General features: G+C 44.4%; 1 protein-coding gene across 2 annotated transcripts in view; it reads left to right on the top strand.

Moving 5' to 3' along the window:
- The window catches only part of PRKCB (protein kinase C beta), a 391108-nt gene that overhangs the window by 304716 nt on the left and 66458 nt on the right, over positions 1–19934 (top strand). The window lies entirely within an intron of this gene.

Genomic DNA, 19934 nt, shown 5'->3' with positions numbered 1-19934 from the left:
GCCCAGTCCAAACCACTCGTCTTTCCTCTTCCTTTTTTCCTTTCTTTCTTCCTTCCTTGCCTTTCTCTCTTTTTGTCTTTTTTGAAATAGCAGTTACAAAACAATTATAAGAGCTTCCTAATGAGGCCAGGTGTGGTGGCTCACGGCTATAATCCCAGAGCCTCTAGAAGCCAAGCCTGGAGGATTGATTGAGCTCAGGAGTTCGAGACCAGCCCAGCCTGAGCAACATAGCAAGACCTCGTCTCTAAAAATGTGTTTAAAAATTAGCCAGACACAGCTGGGTACGGTGGGTCCCACCTGTAATCCCAGCACTTTGGGAGGCTGAGGCGGGTGAATCATGAGGTCAGGAGTTCAAGACCAGCCTGGCCAACATAATGAAACCCCATCTCTACTAAAAATACAAAAAAAAAAAAAAAAAAATTAGCCAGTCGTGGTGGCACATGCCTGTAATCCCAGCTACTCAGGAGGCTGAGGCAGGAGAATCGCTTGAACCCAGGAGGTGAAGGTTGCAGTGAGTCGAGATCATGCCACTGCACTGCTGGGTGACAGAGCGAGACTCCATCTCAAAGAAAAAAAAAGCCAGACACAGTGGCACATAGCTCTAGTCCTAGCTTCTCTGGTGGCTGAGGCAGGAGGATTGGTTGAGCCCAGGAGTTCGAGGCTAAAGTGGGCTATGATTACACCATTGCACTCCAGCCTGGACAGCAGAGGGAGACCCTGTCTCTTAAATGTTTACAAAGCTGCATAATGACGTTTGTGGGTTTCTCTTTCTTCCATGAAAAAAAAAAGCAAAAAATGATATCCCATGACTGCATTGATATGAAGACAAATATGTTAATGTTACATATTAAAACATGTACTTCCACCTAAGTTCACTGTTTTTCTTGTGATTTAAAAAAAAAATTAAAGTGCATTATGTACCCTGAAAACAGCATGGGCCCTGAGCACTGTGCCTGGTGGGATTTGATGGAGAAGTCGGCCCTATTTTCCAGCTCCAGCATGTCAATAGCACCTCCCTCCGCAGCCTCCAAGCTTGTCTCCCCGAAGGCCAGGGTGCTTAACTACCATGCTCTGTGAGCATGAGAGAACATTCCAGAGTTCCAGGCCCCAGACCGCAGTGTCTTTTTTTTTTTTTTTTATGACAGAGTCTTGCTCTGTCACCCAGGCTGGAGTGCAGTGGGGCGATCTCGGGTCGCTGCACCTCCTGGGTTCAAGCAATTCTCCTGCCTCAGCCTCCCGAGTGGCTGGAATTACAAATGCTCACCACCACGCACAAGTAATTTTTACATTTTTAGTAGAGACAGGATTTCACCATGTTGGCCAGGCTGGTCTCGAACTCCTGGCCTCAAGTGATCTGCCTGCCTCGGCCTCCCGAAGGGCTGGGATTACAGGCATGAGCCACCGTTCCTGGCCTCACAGCATGGTCGTCTGGAGCCAAGCGCGGCACCAAATTTTAACAGGAAGAAATTGCCTGAGGAGATTAAAAGGCAGCTTAGTTCATGCCAGGAACAAAGGCCTTCTCTAAAGTCTGAGCTTCTGGTGTGGGAGTCTCTACTAATTTTAATCTCATTAGTGGTATGTATTCACACACAGACATATACATACATACATTAGATGTGATTATATAATCCTACAGACAAAAGCACTTCCCTGTACTTCAGCCTGCTTTGCTATCTTCCTGCACCATATGGTGAGTTTCTTTATCATATGGTTCACAGATAGCTCAAAGTGTTTGCTACCTGTTTCCTTAATCCTTTTCCAGAGAACCTTTTTGACATTTGCTGTCTGATCTTGGATTCCTGCCCTCTCTTTGGTTCTATGGCAATTATGTCACTTCCCTGCCCCCACCAAGCCTTCACCCTTTCCTTCTTTCATATGCAATTCTGATTGCAGTGTGTGTGTGTGTGTGTGTGTGTGTGTGTGTGCGCGCGCGCGCACGCGCGTTTTTTTTTTTTTTTTTTTTTTTTGCCAACTCATCTTCCCAGATCCTTGTGAGGTCCTTTTTCCACCATCCCGAATTTTCCAGGTATCTCCTCAATGAAGTGACTTAACTGCTCTTCTGCAGCCTCTGCCTTCAATTCTCAGAAGGTAGTACGTTACAAGACAAGATAAGTGTTCATTTTTCGCAAGAAAATTAATTATATCAAGGAAAATAAAATATCAGGAATTTAAGTTTTACAACCTTCCATCTGCTGCAAGTAGATTGTCAAGCCAGAGTGAGTAAAGTGGGTATTTGCTGAGAAGACGTGGCTTGTTTCTGTGTATCTCAAGACACCCAGAGGCAAGAAGTGCCACCTGAATGAGAGAGCTTCCAGCAGTCTGATAACCATGGCTCCATCTGGGGGGGTGTAAGGGGCCCCCAGCCTACCATCCCTGCTTCTCGATGACATCTCTCTGCAGATACGCATCAGTACCACCTCTCTCAGCCTTGCTGATGCTTCTTGAGTCTCCATGTCTAATTCTCACATCTAGAATGTCCTAAGAATCTAAAATCCCAGGAAAGAAAAACTGACGGGTCAGTGTGGATCAGGGATCCCTAGGATCCAATTCGCTGTGACCAGGGGGAGGGGTTACTTTTCCAACCATCCATCAGGAAGGATGACAAGAAAAGAAAATAGGATGTGGGCAGTTTTCCTATGGGAAAGAAGAAAACGATGGGCGTGTCTGGCACGCAGGCCAAAGTAGGAGTTTCCTTTAAATGTGTATTCTTTTTTATTTTATTTATTTGTTTATTTTTGAGATGGAATCTCACTCTGTTGCCCAGGCTGGAGTGCAGTGGCACGATCTCGGCTCACTGCAACCTCAGCCTCCTGGGTTCAAGTAATTCTCCTTCCTCAGTTTCCCTAGTAGCTGGGATTATAGGCACACATCACCATGCCCAGCTAATTTTTTTTTTTTTTTTTTGTATTTTTAGTAGAGACGGGATTTCACCATGTTGGCCAGGCTAGTCTTAAACTCCTGACCTCAAATGATCCATCTGCCTTGGCCTCCCAAAGTGCTGGGATTATAGGCATGAGCCACCGTGCCCGGCCTTTAATTTTAATGTTTTAGAGACAGCATCTGGTTTTGTTGCCTAGACTGGAGTGCAGTGGTATGACCTTAATTCACTGCAGCCTGGAACTCCTGGACTCAAGCGATCCTCCTGCCTCAGCCTCCCTACTAGCTGGGACTGCAAGTGCATGCCCCCATGCCTGGCTCATTTTTGTTTTCTTCTAGAGATGGGATCTCATTATGTAGACCAAGCTGGTCTTAAACTTCTGGCCACCAGCAATCCTCCTGCCTCAGCCTCCCAAAGCAGTGGGATTATGAGTGTGAGCCACGTCGCTGGGCCCTGTGTTTTCTTTAAAATGTTGCCTGATTCTTTGGGAAAAATATCACAGAGATAAATCAAGTCCTCTTGTAGAAGGACCAGATAGAGCCTATTAACATGGAAACTCTGTCTCAGGTGATCATTCATGGCTGCTGGTCCAATTATCATGCTATCATGGTACCTGCCATCCTCTGCGTATCCATCTCAACTTTATCTCTATGTGTTATTTCAGAAATTTACAGTCCTGGTAAAATGAATCCCTGGTTACTAACAGCATCACCCATAATCTTTTCTATAATACAACAAACATAATGGCAGAAATTTGTAGATTGTAATCATCCAACACCCATGATAAATATTTTGGATGTACAAATGTGGATGGTACCTATGATTATTCATGCCGTAGTTATTTCAAACCCCCACCCCACCCCACAGTTTCACCTTATATACTGACCTCATTGAACACCACTGCGGAGATTGATAATGTTTTTGGAGCACTGGAAACTCATCTGAGTGTTTTATATGCATTGCTCATTTAATCTTCACAATGGGTCTTGTGAGGTGGGTGCTGTTGTTACCTCCATTTTTAAATTTGTAGATAAAGAGACAGAGTCTCTATTTTGCAGATGAGGGCATAGAGGGTCAGAGAGGTGAGAAACTTGCAGTCCTGAAGCGGTGGAGGCAGGTTCAAATCAGGGAGCCTGGCTGCTGAATGTGTTGCCACTCAGCTCCACAGTCCCCTTGCACCCAGTCCCCCCAACTCCTGCTGTGCTGGAACCCCTTCTCTATTAGCAGTGGTCTGTAACTCCAGCAACAAAGAGGGGGCTGTGCTGACAAGGCAGATCAGATTATAAATAAGCTTTCTTCCGGCCACCTAATTGTTACCACGAATGACAGGCCTTTAAGGGTTTCATTTCATTGTCTTTCGGTAGAAGTCATCAATTATTAGTTTATTTTCCCAGCAACCATTTAAAAAAGAGTCAAATTAAATCTGCTTTTATGTTAACTATCCAGCTTTGTCAAATGTAATATATGATTCAAAGAAATTTGACTAAGCCATACATGTCACCAGTGTTTATTTTATTTATTTATTTTTTTGGCGTTTCTCTTCTTTTGTGAGTGTGAGTGGTGAGAACACTTACGATCTCCTCCCTTAGTATACTTCAAGTATATAACACAGTATTATTAACTGAATTACCATGCCATACCTTTTAAATTGCTAGTACTTATTTATCTTGTAACTGAAAGTTTGTACTCTTTAATCAACATCTCCCCATTTTCTCTACTCCCAGCCCCTAGCAACCACCATTCTGCTCTCTGTTTCTTTAAGTTTGACTATTTTAGATCCCACATATGTGAGATCATACAGTATTTGTCTTTTTTTTTTTTTTTTGAGACACAGTCTTGCTCTGTCTCCCAGGCTAGAGTACAATGGCACAGTCTCGGCTCACTGCAACCTCTGCCTCCCAGGCTCAAGCGATTCTCCTGCCTCAGCCTCCTGAGTAGCTGGGATTACAGGCATGCACCACTGTGCCCTGCCAAATTTTATATTTTTAGTAGAGATGGAGTTTCACCATGTTGACCAGGCTGGTCTCGAACCCCCGACCTGAGGTAATCCACCTGCCTTGGCCTCCCAAAGTGCTGGGATTGCAGGCATGAGCCACCGTGCCTGGCCCCAGTATTTGTCTTTTGGTATCTGGCTTATTTTGCTTAGGATAAGGTGCTCCAAGTTCACAAACATTTATTTTAGCTCAAAAGAACCCTTCAGTTACTGGAATTGATCAATATCAATTCTACTGGTAAAAATCAATTATACTGGTATCAACAATTAGACTTGACACAGCCCAGAGTGTGGAAATAGTAGTTCTCTGGCATTTCTTATTACAACCCAATTAGACCCAACCACGCATCCTCATTTAAACACAGGGGCCAGGTATTTCAGGTTTCAATCTCCTTGTTCCACTCCTCCCCTTTCCAGCAGTCACTGTGAGTCATCCCTTCTAGGGGTGTAGTGACATTTGCTTAACAATAGCAAGTCCACAGAAGCCAGAGATGACTGGGCTAAATGCACCTTCATTCTAAATTTCGTTTCACACTTCCATGGCTTTCTCGGCTAGTGGGCAAAAATTCTACTTGATTAAATTTCAGGTGTGACATGGCCTCATTTTAAAAGGTTTAAATCTTAATGCAACCTGCCAATCTGACCTCTGAAATGAGAAATTAGCTTATCTATCACACAGATCCATGCTTTTATCATCTATAAAGAGATTTTTAAATACAGAAAACCTTACGTAATAAATCAAGAAATAGTCAAGTTGTATCATCTAAGTTGATCTATATGCTGGATATCACTGCTCTTTTCATCTGGCCAATGTGAAGACTGTATTCAAAAAGTGCTTCAGTCCTACCTACATGCACACTATTAATTCCCAAGCATCTTCTCTCCATTATATCACTTTCCAGTTTTTCCTGAGGTACGTCTTCACTTGGCAGAGTCTACCCAGTTGCCTTCTCCTAAACAGACTGTTAGAAGTCTGAAATCATTTTTAGACTGCTGGCTTCCTCTTCACTGCTAGAGGCAAGTGCATTTGATTCCTTCAAATCACATGACTTCACATCAGACTGATGTGGCCACTGTCAAATGTAACATTTAAACATATGTTTGTGTGGACATATGTGTTTGGAATATTTCATCCAAAGTCTGACGCCTAAGAATACACTTTGGAAAATCAGAATGAGGGCCTTCAAGATAAACTAGAATGTGATAGGACATCTTCATTTCTGGTCAAAGTTGGAAGTTTGGGAGAGCCTCAAAAGTGAAGAATTCACCAACAACCATGGTGAATGCAGTGTACGGAGTTCTTGTGAGTACCCAGTGGGATCTCCTTGCCCTCTCTCCAGATAGAGCTGATTTCTCAAGAGGGGTACAATAGGGAAAGAGCTTTACACACACAGACTCAAATCAGCCTCCATGAATATTTGGAGGCTAGAATTTTTCAAAGATAGTTTGACAGGGAGAGGGGGTGGCTAGGGAATGGGTACTGCTGATTGGTTGGGGATGCAATCATAGGGGTGTAGAAAATGTCCTTATTCTCTGATTCCTCTTCTGGGTGGGGTTGCAGGACTGGTTTACGAGTTCACGTTGGGGTTGTCCAATAGTCAGAAAGGCAAAAGACCAAAAGACATCTCAAAAGGCTAATCTTTGATTCTACAACAGTGATGGTATCTGCGGGAGTAACTGGGAAACTTGCAAGTCTTGTTTCCTCTGGAATAATGGCTGGTAATCCTTTATGTCTATACCTTAGCAGAATTCAGGCTCCTTTCATCCTCCTCACTTGGCAGTCTTTCATTAGTTTTACAAAGGCAGTTTAGTTTGGGGGAAGGGCTGTTATCATGTAAACTATACACTAAATTTCTCCCAGAGTTAGCTTGGCCCAAGTCCAGAAATGACTAAGGGCAGTTTGGAGGTCAAAAGCAAGATGAGGGTTGGTTAGATCGGATCGCTTCCACTGTCATCATTTACTGTTATAATTTTTGCAAAGGCGGTTTCATTCTTTGCTATATGTTAAGCTGCTAACATGCCTTATGTCATGGAATCATCATCATGGCCCTATGAACTCTTATTAATGGACTCTTGTCTATATTTGACCCCAATGTCCAACCTGTTGTGAGACCTCCTTTTTGTTGTTGTTGTTTGTTTGTTTGTTTTTGTTTTTTGTTTTTTGAGACAGAGTCTCCCTTTGTTGCCCAGGCTGGAGTGCAGAGATGGGATCTCGGGTCACTGCAACCTCCACCTCCCGGGTTCAAGAGATTCTCCTGCCTCAGCCTCCCAAGTAGCTGGGACTACAAGTGTGCACCAACATGCCTGGCTAATTTTTGTATTTTTTAGTAGAGACAGGGTTTCACCATGTTGGCCAGGCTGGTCTCGAACTCCTAGCCTCAAGTGATCCACCTGCCTCAGCCTCCCAAAGTGTTGGGATTACCGACGTGAGCCACTTTGCCCGGCCAAGACCTCCTGTTTGGAATGGCTTTCCCCTCCATTCCAAGCCTCTGGTTATCAAAGGTGAGGTAGCTTAAGCCCTTCAGTGCTTAATCCCTGGTCCAGGTGGAAGGAGGACTTTGGCAAATCCGCATGCTAGAAAAGATGAGTTTGGAAGGACCTGGAAACCAGGGTACATAGTTCCTTCTCCCTTGAGATTTTAGAAGTTGACAGACGGTTTGCTGGTTTTGTAGGGAAATCCTATCTGCCACAGGGTATGTGGATTACCCAGGGAGGATCCTGGAGGTCATGTGCCCAGTACCACCTCTAAGCACAGACAGTATGACCTTGCCTTTCGCTCTGGGCTTTGTGTAAGGACTTCCCAGGACATAGATTTCATTGTGATATTCGTCGATTGCTCCAATTCACTTTCTGCCTTTCTGTTTCTTGCTTATGGAGAATGTGGGAAAGAATTCTCTATACATACCCACAGAAGGAGTTAGAACATCCTTCTTATCCTCCATAATTGTGCTTTCAAGTTAATAATTATGGCTTCCTTTTGAGGGAGAAACTATCATTATTCCCCTTTTATGGATTGGGGAACTGAGACTCAGAGAGGTTGAGTAACTCAGCCAAGAACACACAGCAAAGCACGTGACAGAGTCGGGATTTGAGCTCATGATTCCAAAGTCTGAACTTGTATCTTCCATGACTATAACTCTAATTAAATATAAGCTTCTGGATCACCAGACTCTGTCCATGCCGTAATCTCTTTCTTACATGGCAGAGATGGTCAGGATACCTGCCATGTGGTAATGATGTGGATGTGGAAGCTAACCTCCATTTGATTAGCTTGGGTGCACCAAGCTGCACCAGTTTTCTCTCGAAATTCTGCTCCTGAGTGGGTGAGTGCCCCGGGAAGAGCAGGTGGATGGAGTTTGCTCAGTTTTCCAGCTCCTGACCACCCTCATGGCCTCTAGCCAGCTTTCCTCTCTGTCCTCCCCCAGTGAGGGCCAGGCCTGCCACAGGCAGCCTCCCAATATTTAGAAGATTCCGATTTAATTGGTCTGGACTGTGGCCCAAGCACCGGCTTCTAAAACCTCCACAGGGAATTCTAATGTGCAGCAGGGAGAAACAGCAGCTCAGTGCAGCAGGCAAGGCACATCCACAGAAGGGCTGGGGGAAGGGAGGAGATCATATTTGCCTTAAAACTCGGAGTTGAGCTCCTCTGACCTACCCTCTGCAGGTCTTCAGGGGGACTGGGAAGAACCCATGGAGGGGATAGCCCCAGAGAGCAAGGGGATCCTCAACGAGATGGGATCTTAAGACAGAGGGAGGGTACATTCCTTGCAATAGATCAGCACCCTGATCCTGTACCCAGCCTCATCCACAAACCTGCGCCCTAGTGCTGGGCGTGGGAGACAGAGCAGGGGTCACGTGGTCCTCCGGAGGCCTACAGTATATACACATGAGCTGTAACCTGCTTGTCTATCCCTCTCCAAGTTGACCTCAGCTTGTCTGATGCTCTTCTGCCAATTTAGTGTTTGGGGACCCTGTGAGCCCTAAAGTCCTCTTTCTCTTATTTTATTATTTTATTTCATTTATTTATTTTGAGATGGAGTCTTGCTCTGTCACCCAGTCTGGAGTGCAGTGGCACGATCTCGGCTCACTGCAACCTCCACCTCCTGGGTTCAAGCGAGGCTCCTGCCTCGGTCTCCCGAGTAGCTGGGATTACAGATGTGCACCACCATGCCTGGCTAATTTTTGTGTTTTTAGTAGAGACAGGGTTTCACCATGTTGGCCAGGCTGTTCTTGAACTCCTGACCTCAGATGATCCACCTGCCATGGCCTCCAAGGTGCTGGGACTTACAGGCATGAGCCACCATGCCCGGCCAAGATAGGTTCTTAAGATAGAGGGAGGGTATACTCCTTGCAACAGATGAGTACCCTGATCCTGTACCCAGCGTCATCCACAAGCCTGCTCCCTAGTGGGGGATGGGAGAGGGAGCTAGGGGTTGCGTGGTCCCCTGGAGGCCTACGGTATATACACATGAGCTGCAACTTGCTTGTCTATCCCTCCCCAAGTTGACCTCAGCTCAGCACACCTTACTGATGCTCTTCTCCCAATTTAGCCTGTGGGGACCTAAGAGCCCTAAAGGTCTCTTTCTCTATTTTAGATGCACCATCTGAATTCATCAAGTTGGAATCTTTTCCCAATCACTGTTTGTTAGTCAAGCTTGCAGACTCTGACAGTGCTAGATGTTTTGGTCTCTTCTCCCTTGCCTCCTCCTCCTCCTCCTCCTTTTCTGATTCTGTTGTAGGGATGTTATTAAGAACACCATCCACAGCACAGCGTGTTCAAATATCCATGCAAAACATTTCGTTTAGACCTACGTTCTGGAAGCTTATTTTTCTCCTCAAAAAATGATTTTCGTTATAGAAAATATGAATTTTGTTATGTTTCATGTATTTCTGATCGCTTTGGTTTCCAGGAAGCAGAAAGAGAAAGTGGGAGAGAGAGAGAGAGAAAGAGGGAGAGAGAAAGAGAGAGACAGAGAAGAAAAGAGGGAGAGGAAAGAAAGAAAAGAGACAGAATGAAGGAGAGACAGAGATGGCAAAGGACGGAAAGAGAGAGTATGTGTCTATAAGGTATATATGCATACACATGTACTTACTACATTCTTTTCTTCTTTTTTTCCTTTTGACACTGAGTCTCACTCTGTCGCCCAGGCTGGAGTGCACTGGCATGATGATCTCTTGGCTCACTGCAACTTCCACCTCCCGTGTTCAAGTGATTCTCCCGCCTCAGCCTCCCAAGTAACTGGGATTACAGGCATGTGCTATCGTGCCCAGCTAATTTTATTGTATTTTTAGTAGAGGCAGGGTTTCACCATGTTGGCCAGGCTGGTCTCAAAATCCTGATCTCAACTGCTCTGCCTGCCTTGGCCTCCCAAAGTGCCAGGCTTACAGGCATGAGCCCCCAGGCCCGGCCACTACGTTCATTTTTAACTACCCGTGTTGAGGTATAATTTACAGAAGACTCACCTGTTTGTTTCACATAATCTTGAATGATCCCTCAAATTCTTTGTGAAATACGAGTTAGACAGAGCCATATGTAAATTAAACGATGCTGACACCCAAGGAACTGAAGATCTTTAGTGACCTTCATCGAGGAGATTTTTAAAGCAACTTCTACTCATGAAATCCTTTCATTCATTGATTCAACAGATATGTATTGAGTGTCGACTGTGTGGTAGATGTTGGGGACATGACAGTGAGCAGCTCAAATAAAATGCCTGTCCTTATGGAGGTTCCACTCTTGTGAGGGAGAAAAATAAACAGATATTAATATAACGCCCATATGGTAAGTGCTGTCAAAAAAAGCAAAGGAGGGGAAGGAGATGGAAAGTGACAATGGGGGCTACGAGTTTAGAGAATGTGGTAGGGAGGGTGTTGGTGACAGGGTCACATTGGAGTGTGACCTGAACAAGGTGAGGGAGCAAACTGTTGATTGTCCCTAGGGGAAGAGTTGTGCAGGCAGGAAAAGCAGAAGGCGGGGATCCTGAGGGTGAGATTGAGTCCCAAGTGCAGTAGGAGGACAGAGGAAAGCCTTGGGAAGGTGGAGTGACATGAACAGACTTGAGTTTCTAAAGCATCGTTCAGGTGTGTAGAGAATAGAATGGACCAGGTGCGGTGGCTCACGCCTGTAATCCAGCACTTCGGGAGGCCAAGGTGGGAGGATCTCCTGAGGCCAGGAGTTCCAGACCAGCTGTGGCACCAGAGTGATACCTAATGTCTACCAAAAAAGAGAGAAAAGGAGAATAGAATGTTTATGAGAACTGGAAGAGGGGAAGCAGAAAACATGGCAAGAGACAACTGCCGGAAACCAGGCTAAGGATCAAGGTGGCTCAGATCAGCAAACTTAGTATATATTTTGAATGTAGAGCTGACAAATCTTGTGATTATACTGGATGAGAGATACAGAGAGAGGAACCGAGGGTGATTGGATTTGACTTTGGACTTGTGGCAAGTGTATGTTGAAGTTGAGCAGTTGAGAGGCAAGATCTTGGGTCCCTGGCTGTCTCTGCCCTTGCACACTGGTGTGGCCATTTGCACAGCTCCCTCAGGACAAAGCTCCTGGGCCAGTTGAAAACCGGAAGTTGGTGCTTTGTACAAAGCTCACCATCATCCCCCTTTGTTTGCTGAAAAGATTATGTTGATGATCACCACTGTAATGGGTAGAACTGTGTCCTCATAAACAATGTATGTTCAATTTCTAATGATGGTGGCCTCATTTGGACATAGGGTCTTTGCAGATATAACCAAGTTAAGACGAGGTTACTCTGGATTAGGGTGGGACTGAATCCAATGGCTGGTGTCCTCATAAGAAGAGGGACATTTGGATACAGACAGAACACACAGGGAATAATGCCATGGGAAGACAGAGGCAGAGATTGGAGTGATATGCTTACAAGCCAGGGAGTGCCAAGGGTAGCTGGCAGCCAGCAGAACCTAGGAGGGAGGTGTGGATGGAACAGATCCTCCCTCAGAGTCTTCAGAAGGAACCAACCCTGCCAACACCTTGATTTGGGACTTCCAGCCTCCAGAACGCTGAAATAAATAATAAATAATAAATTCCTGTTGTGTGAAGTCACTCAGGTTTTGGCTCTTTCTTGTGGTCACCCTAGGAAACTGGTAGAACCACTAGGTATTAAGTATTTATAATTTGCCATGCATAGTGCTAAGTTAAGGTGTGGACTTAGATACTTTATCCCGTAAAACTCCCTCAGCAGCACCAAAAGCAAAGTATTGTTGCCATCTCCATTTTATAAGATGAGGAGATTGAGGTTCAGAAAAAAGTGAATTTCTCAAGGTCGTACAGCTAGTATGTGGCAAAACTTGGACACATACCAGGTTTTCTAACTCTAAAAATCCATGCCCTAACCATTATGCAACGCTGGGCCACAGTCAGGGGCCGAGATTCTAGGCACGCTTTGCCATTGGGATTTGCCGGTAAAGTTCATCACCACAAACTTTCCAGCCAGGAATCCCTGGGCTACTTTCCTCTGTTTTATTTGCTGTCATCAAAGTTCTGCTATTTATCACATCTCTCCCAGAAGATTCTTGGGGAACAGATGTGGCTTGGAATTTGATAAGAACGTCACTTCAACACATCCTTTCAGTCTGTTTGGAATCCTCACCCTGGAGAGAGAGGGACAGCTGAACCAACAGCCCACGCCCTCTATGTTGGTATTAAAGTTTCTGGAAGCTCCAGAAACTGCTTGAGACAATTAATAAGAGATCACTTCCATTTAAAGGAACATTTTAGAACGTGGGCATCACCAGGGCCAGGGCAATGGCTACTTTTCTGCTCTTTTCCTCTCCCATGGCAAAACTTCATAGCATATGTGGAGGCAGAAAGATCTGCCCAAGCCACTTGATGGAAGCAGGGCCATGTTTGTCCTGTTTACTGGGCACATCACCAGTGCCTAGCATCATGCCTAGAACAAAATTCCCAATAGAGCTTGTAGACCCGATGGAAGAACTGGAATCGTGACTACAGCATGAATGCACACCAAGCTCATCTCGCCAAGCAAATGTTAGTGGTTGTATAAGAAACAGAAAAAAGAAATGACTGTTCTGTCTGTGGCCATGTGCAAGGTGGATAGGAAAAGAGGAATAGGACCAGGATCTAAAACTGAATTTAAAAAATTCTAGCAATAATTTGCTCACCACTGAACACTTGGCACTTAGGGCTTGATGATGGGGTGTGTTTAAGGGCATGGATTTAGGGGACAGGTGACTAGGTGTCACTTCCTAGTGGAATACAGATGAGTCACCTAGCTTTGCTAAACTCTCCCTTCTTCATCTGTAAAATGAGGATAGCAGCAGTTTCCACCCTACATATTTACTGTGGTAATTAATAAGATAATGCGTATTGGAAGTAATCAATGGACATGGTTATTGTTATAAAGTCCAAACTAGTCCCAACATTGCCCTTTTTTTCTTTGGCACAAACACTTGGCCTTTGAGTATCACAAATTCTTTGTTCAGCCACCCTACTTGGTGGCTGGATCTCTCTGATTCTATTAGAGACAATTATCTGCTACATCTCACAGAGATGCGAGTCAGCATCTGCAATTTGATTTCTGAAGCCCAAGTGCTCATATCCTTATAGGAATCATAGGCCAAGGTTTGTAGATCCAGATCGTTTAATCCTAAGGGAGCACCGTTCTTTTCCCTTTGGCTAAAATATGCCTCCTGTACCCCTGCCTTGCTAGTCCTATTGATATCATCACTTCCCCAAGAGCATCTTTTGCTGACTCACTCAGTGAGGTTAAGTCTTCCATTTAAACACTCCAAGAACAATGTGTACTTCTGTTTCAGGGGTCTCATTATGATTGATGTTAGGTGGTTATTTGTACAGGAGTGTAAGCTTCATGAGGGCAGGAACCTTGTCGTTCTAAATTCCCAGTGCCTATCTCAGTGTCTGACACCCTTAATTAATGTTGACTGAATGAATTGTCTAGCCTTCTAGGTGCTGGATAAGACTAGGAAAGTTGATGCATTTGGAAGGCACAATGAATTCCATCTCTGTCGCCCCTCTCAATTGAAGCTTTAAACAATATTGTTATTATTGATTGAAGAGCATGTGTAACCAAACCCAAGGTGACAGGGACCACAGCTGACCAAGCTGGGTTGCAAATTAAACTGCAGCCATTTTTGATCATGGGTTACTCTTCTTTTCCCTGATCCTTCTTGAAACGCTTATTCTAAAACGAGGGTCAGCAGACTATTAGAGCCTAGGCTACTGCTTATTTTTGTAAATAAAGTTTTATTAGACCACAGCCACACTCATTCACTTGATCCAGACCGCCCTGGAAAGCCTATAATATTTCCTGTTTGGCCCTTTTGTAAAGAGGGAATTTGATAAATCTGTTCTAGTTATCTATTGCTATATAGCATATCATCCCCAAACATACAGGCTTAAAACATCAGCCACCCTATATTATCTGTCACGGTTTCTGTGGGTCAGGAGATTGGGAATGACCACTGATTGGTTGTGGCTTGAGATTTTTCACGCAATGGCTGGAGCACCCGGTCATGAAGCTTATCATGTAGTACCAGGGTTTCTTCATGGGGTCTTGTGCCCTGGTCTAGCATGGTGGTCTTGGGGTCGAAAGGAAAGAAACTAGCAGAAGCTACAGCCTCAGAAGTCGTGGAGGGTCTCTTGATCACATTCTGTTCATTAAGGCAGCCACAGTGCCTGCCCGGGTTCCAGGGAGAAGGCGGAGACTCTGGCTCTGATTGGAGGAGTATCAAATATTTGTAGACGTGTTTTAAAACCTCTATAAAGTATCACTTCCTTCGTGCTATGGGGACAGCTCTCAAAATGTAACTCCAAGAGAGGACAGAGAGATTTATATCGAAAATGAAAGCTTGATTAAAATAGTAAGAAGAAAAGGAAAGTTTTCTCTCGTCCTATTAATGATTGCTGAGAAAGTGTTAGGAAAATCAGGATGGAAGGATTCTGTCAGCTTTACGTATTGACATCTCCTCGCCACCTTTTTAAGTGGATCGATTTTGATACTATCTGGTGATTATAATCAAGATAGGAAAAATATGTTTATTAAAATGCAGACTCCCAGGTCACAGCCCAGAGCTCCTGAAGGAGAGGGAGTGCTTGGAATCTATATTGTAAGCAAAGACCCTCAGGTGATTCTGACATAGGCAGGAGGCACAGTACTTTATAAAGAGTGGAATTTGCCTTGTTTAAGGTCACATACTGACCTGATGCTACTTGGCTTCATGTATTCTAATTATTATTAAGAATTTAAGCTACTTATGTAATAATTTTGTCTTAGGGATCTCTAAGATACATAATCCATTCAAAGTAATATAAATAAAAATAACTTTATTAGAGGGATATAAAGGTTTCTAACAGAAAACGGCTAAGCCTCATGAGAGGTTGGAAACTGAAAGCAAGGCCTCTGCTTGTTCTCTTACCTTCTTTGGTTTTTTTTCCCCTCTGCCTCAAACATCTATTTTCTTCCTCTTTGCCTGCACAGTGGTAGAAAAGGACCACGCTAGGCTGGGTGTGGTGGCTCGTGCCTGTAGTCCCAGCAGTTTGGGAGACCTAGATGGGTGGATTGCTAAAGGTCTGGAGTTTGAGAACAGCTTGGGCAACATGGTGAAACCCCATTTCTACTAAAAATACAAAAATTAACCAGGTGTGGTGATGGAAGCCTGTAATCCCAGCTACTTGGGAGGCTGAGGCAAGAGAGTTGCTTGAACACGGGAGGAGGTGAGCCAAGATCATGCCACTGCACTCCAGCCTGGGCAACAGAGTGAGAATCTGTCTCAAAAACAAAAAACAGAAAACAAAAACAAAACAAAACAAAAAGAAAAAGAAAAGGACCGCTCTAGGAAGATCTGTGTATTCTCTGTTGAAGGACCCAGGACTGACTCTTTGGAGTACCCTAATTCAAATTCTTAGGAGGGGGAATCCGATTGGCTTGGCTCAGGTTGAGGAACTTACCTCTGATCCAATCAGCTGTGGCCAGCTGTGTCCACTGCCCAATCAGAAGGTTCTTCTAATAACAAAGTTGGAAGAAGTGAAAGGCATGCTAGGGTTTTCATTTCTCAATTAAACTGCAGTCATTTTTTATCACGTAGTTTCTCTTATTTTCCCTGATCCTTCTTGAAACGCTTGTTCTAAAACGAGGGTCAGCAAACTGTTGGAGCCCAGGCTACTGCTTATTTTTGTAAATAAAGTTTTATTAGACCATGGCCACACTCATTCACTTGGTCCAGACCGTCCTGCAAAGCCTATAATATTTCCTGTTTGGCCCTTTATAGAAAAAGTTTCCTGGCTCCTGCTCTAGAATTCAGTTTGCTTCTATTTCTAAATTTTTGCTGTGCTTTTTGCATGTCAGTTCTGTTTTCCTTTCATGAGTATAGGGCACGTTGTTGAGGACAGGGCAAGACACTGGGAATCTTCACACATCCCTGTTTATTGATTTTTAAAACTGTCTGTACAAATGCAATAGTATTTCCTAAGATGCAGAACACATAGCACTGCTGATTTGCAAGATTTCAGTTGCTACTTGAGATTGTTTTAGGTGCTATGTAGTTGTGCTATTAAATAAAATTAAACCACATTATGATAAGGTTATTTTCTGTGCTTTCTTTTACTCTTTCTAATTACTTGAACAAGAAAATCTCATTTGATGGCAATATGCTCTCTAACAACTTTCTAATATAATTTTTTCCTTTAACAAGGAGAAGACACAAAGCCTGACTCAGAACCTTCAGCAGCCAGCAGTATATAGCTAGAATTTACTGGCACTGCTTTGCTTTTATTTATTTTTATGCTTATCTTCCATTTATGACTTGTGATACTGGCTTGCCATTAATAGTGGTGATATAAGTTTCCTTTTCAAATTTAGTTAAGTTGAAATGTGACTAGATTTTTAAAATGCTAAGCAAATAACAGTTTAGGTGGCAGGAAGAAATGTGAAAAAAGGGATATGAATGATTGAAGTGTGGAAAAGCCTGAGCTACAGTAACTGACATAGTTACGAAGCAGCCCTGGTGCCCAGGGGAGGGAGTGGTGGATTTGGTCTAAATGGAACCTCCAGATTAGAGGAGGAGATAACAGCCCAGTGGAATCTCAGATTTTCAAAGCAGTGCAACAGCATGGAAGGACGTCATAGACAGTGGGAGTCAAATGTTCAAAGGAAAAGAAAGAACAGGATGTGGTCATGGAATTGTTTGGCTTTCAAGAGCCACTGAAGGGCTTTCAGCATTCAAGTGGCACAGTCAGAGCTGCATTTTCAGAACAATCATTAGCTGAAGCAAGTTAATCTCCCTGACCCTCAGTGTGTTTATCTACGAAATGGGGGTAATTGACACAGATGTAGGATGTCCACCGCTCTCCCTGATGAAGGGGGAAATTCCCAGCCATTCTGCCCTGTCTCTCTTCCATGCGGAAGGCTAAGATGTCCTATCATGACTGCATCTGCACTGAAGGTGTCTAGGGCTCCTCCTTCTCTTGGTTGGGGGAGTGGGAGGTAGTTGCAGATATTCAGGATTGTTGAATGGTGCCTTGAGCGGTGGTGATGGGTCAGGAAAGATGTATTAGTCTGTTTTCATGCTGCTGATAAAGACATACCCAAGTCTGGGTAATTTATAAAAAAGAGGTTTAGTGGACCCACAGTTCCATGTGCCTGGGGAGGCCTCATAATCATGGTGGAAGGCTAAAGGCACGTCTTACATGGTAGCAGACAAGAGAGAATGAGAACCAAGAGAAAGGGGAAACCCCTTATAAAATCCTCCGATCTTGTGAGACGTATTCACTACCACTAGAACAGTATGCAGGAAACCGCACCTATGATTCAATTATCTCCCACCAGTTCCCTCCCACAACAAGTGGGAATTATGGGAGCTACAATTCAAGATGAGATTTAGGTGGGGACACAGCCAGACCACATCAGAGGGTGTCCACTGTCAAGGACAGTTCAGCAGCAAGCCCTTCCTACTGGGCTCCGGAGTTTCTCAGCTGAAAACTCTTCTGATCCCTCTGCTCATTTGTCTTCCAGCTAAGTCACCTCCCTGACCCCTCCCTGCACTTGTCCTGGCCCCAGCTCTCTCTCAAATCTAAGAACAGGAAGTCCCTGTCTCCATCTGACTCTACATCTTAGGAAAGTGACTCCTTTGAGTCGTTGTTTCTGTGTTAGTAAGCATTGAGGAAGGAAAATACAGCCCTTGAGTACCAGAGAGAGAACAGAGGGTGGCAGGAAATAAACTGAAGATGCCCATCCTAGCACTCGGAGCCCTGTCTTGCCACGCATGTAAACAAATGGGTCTGCAGGAGCCACTTAGACTGGCAACTCTTCTTTTTTATTGTGGTGCTGGAGAAGAAAGAGGTTAATAAGAGTCCTCTTGCTGTGGAAGTGTGTGACAGGGACCCTTTTCCTAAGGTGTCCCAAATCCCTGGGTCTGCGTGGCCTTTGCCACTCTGGCTGTGATGAGAGAGAAGATGGTGAGGACAGGAGATGGGAATGCTGTGAGTTGGCAAGCTCAGCCCAGAAGCTTCAGTGCATGGATGCATGATCTGGAAGCTTCTGTGCATGAGTTTAGCCAGACCTTTTGGTGCCGGGATAAGAGCTGGGTGGGGTGTGCAGAGGTGCCTTCCTGCTGCTAAGCTTGTTGTGTGTCACCCCTTCTAGCCTCAGGTCTCTGTTCTATCCTCTGGTCCTCCAGCTGAGTTGGGTGTAGCATCTAATTTCCTAGATCACCTGAACTCTGGCCCTAATTGGTTCCCTTACCCTCCTGAGCCTTGATTTCCTGCAATATGGGACTCACAGTGGCACCTACTTCCTAGGATCTTATGCAATACAAATGAATAACAACAAGTGAAAACTTGGAATTGTTTGGTCCGTAGAAAAGTGCTCAAAGATGTAGTGGTGATTAATATTATTGCCTGCAAAATATCTGACACAGTGTCAGTGTATACTTCAGTCTGATTGTTTCTTCCTCCAGGAAGCCTTCCTAGAAGCCCCCGAATCAGGTTAGGATTCTTCATAATGTAGTTCTGCCTTGTGCTTCCTATAAGGCTTCTTGAGAGAACCCTGCTGGTCATTGTTCTCTCTGGCACAATCAAAACCAAAGAATGTTCCTCCTGGTTGGAGGAGTGGGAGAAGGGGTGACACGCGGAAAATACTGATGTGTCTGTGAGCAACACCGGTTAACTGACCCAGAATATGACCACAGCACAGCTCATAGAAGGAAGCCCCAAGACAACAGGAGAGGCTGTTAAAATATTAAATTAATCATCTCTGTAATTAATTTGGAAAATCTTTCTTCCTCTCTGGAGTTAAGGGTCAGAGAATGTGCTTGTTTGTTTATTACTGTGTCCCCAGTGCTTAGCAGGTTCTTAGTGAACATTAAATACTTGAATTAATAAAGGAACAAGTGTCCTAATTGTAGTTTTGTCAGTCATTCACTCATTCCCTCGTTCAACAAATGTTTATTGAACATGTACTATGAGCCAGGAGCTATTGCAGGCTCTTGGGTTACACCAGTGAACCAAACCAGCAAAGATACTTGCCTTCATGGGACTTACCTTCTAGCTATGCACTGATACATTGCCTCTTACCCCAGAGGGATCAATATACAATCATCTCCCCTGGAACCATCCTCTCTTGATTGAGTTCAGCTATTCAAAGTGTGAGGTCAGGACTGGATGCAGAGTCAGCCCTGTAATCTTAGCACTTTGGGAAGCTGGGGCAGATGGATTGCTTGAGGCCAGGATACCAGCCTGGGTAACATAGTAAGACCTTGTCTCTACAAAAAATAAAAAATAAAAAAATTAGCTGGGCATGGTGGCACTTACCTGTAGCCCTAGCTACTTGGGAGGCTGAGGCAGGAGGATCGCTGAGTCCAGGAGTTCGAGTCTGCAGTGAGCTATGATCGTGTAACTACCATCTAGGCTATAGTGCGTCATGATCGTACTACTGCAGTCTAGGTTGGGTGGCAGAGCAAGACCCTGTGTCTGAAAATATAAAAGTGTGAAGTCAATGGAAAACATTATCTGTTGTTTCAGAATCAACAGAGGGCACTTATACAAAGCTAAGTGTGGCT

Source organism: Trachypithecus francoisi, unplaced genomic scaffold, assembly GCF_009764315.1.
Source record: "Trachypithecus francoisi isolate TF-2019V2 unplaced genomic scaffold, Tfra_2.0 Lachesis_group10, whole genome shotgun sequence".
NCBI lineage: Eukaryota > Metazoa > Chordata > Mammalia > Primates > Cercopithecidae > Trachypithecus > Trachypithecus francoisi.
Note: the sequence above shows the minus strand (reverse complement) of the source record. Positions and strands in the feature narration are given on the sequence as shown.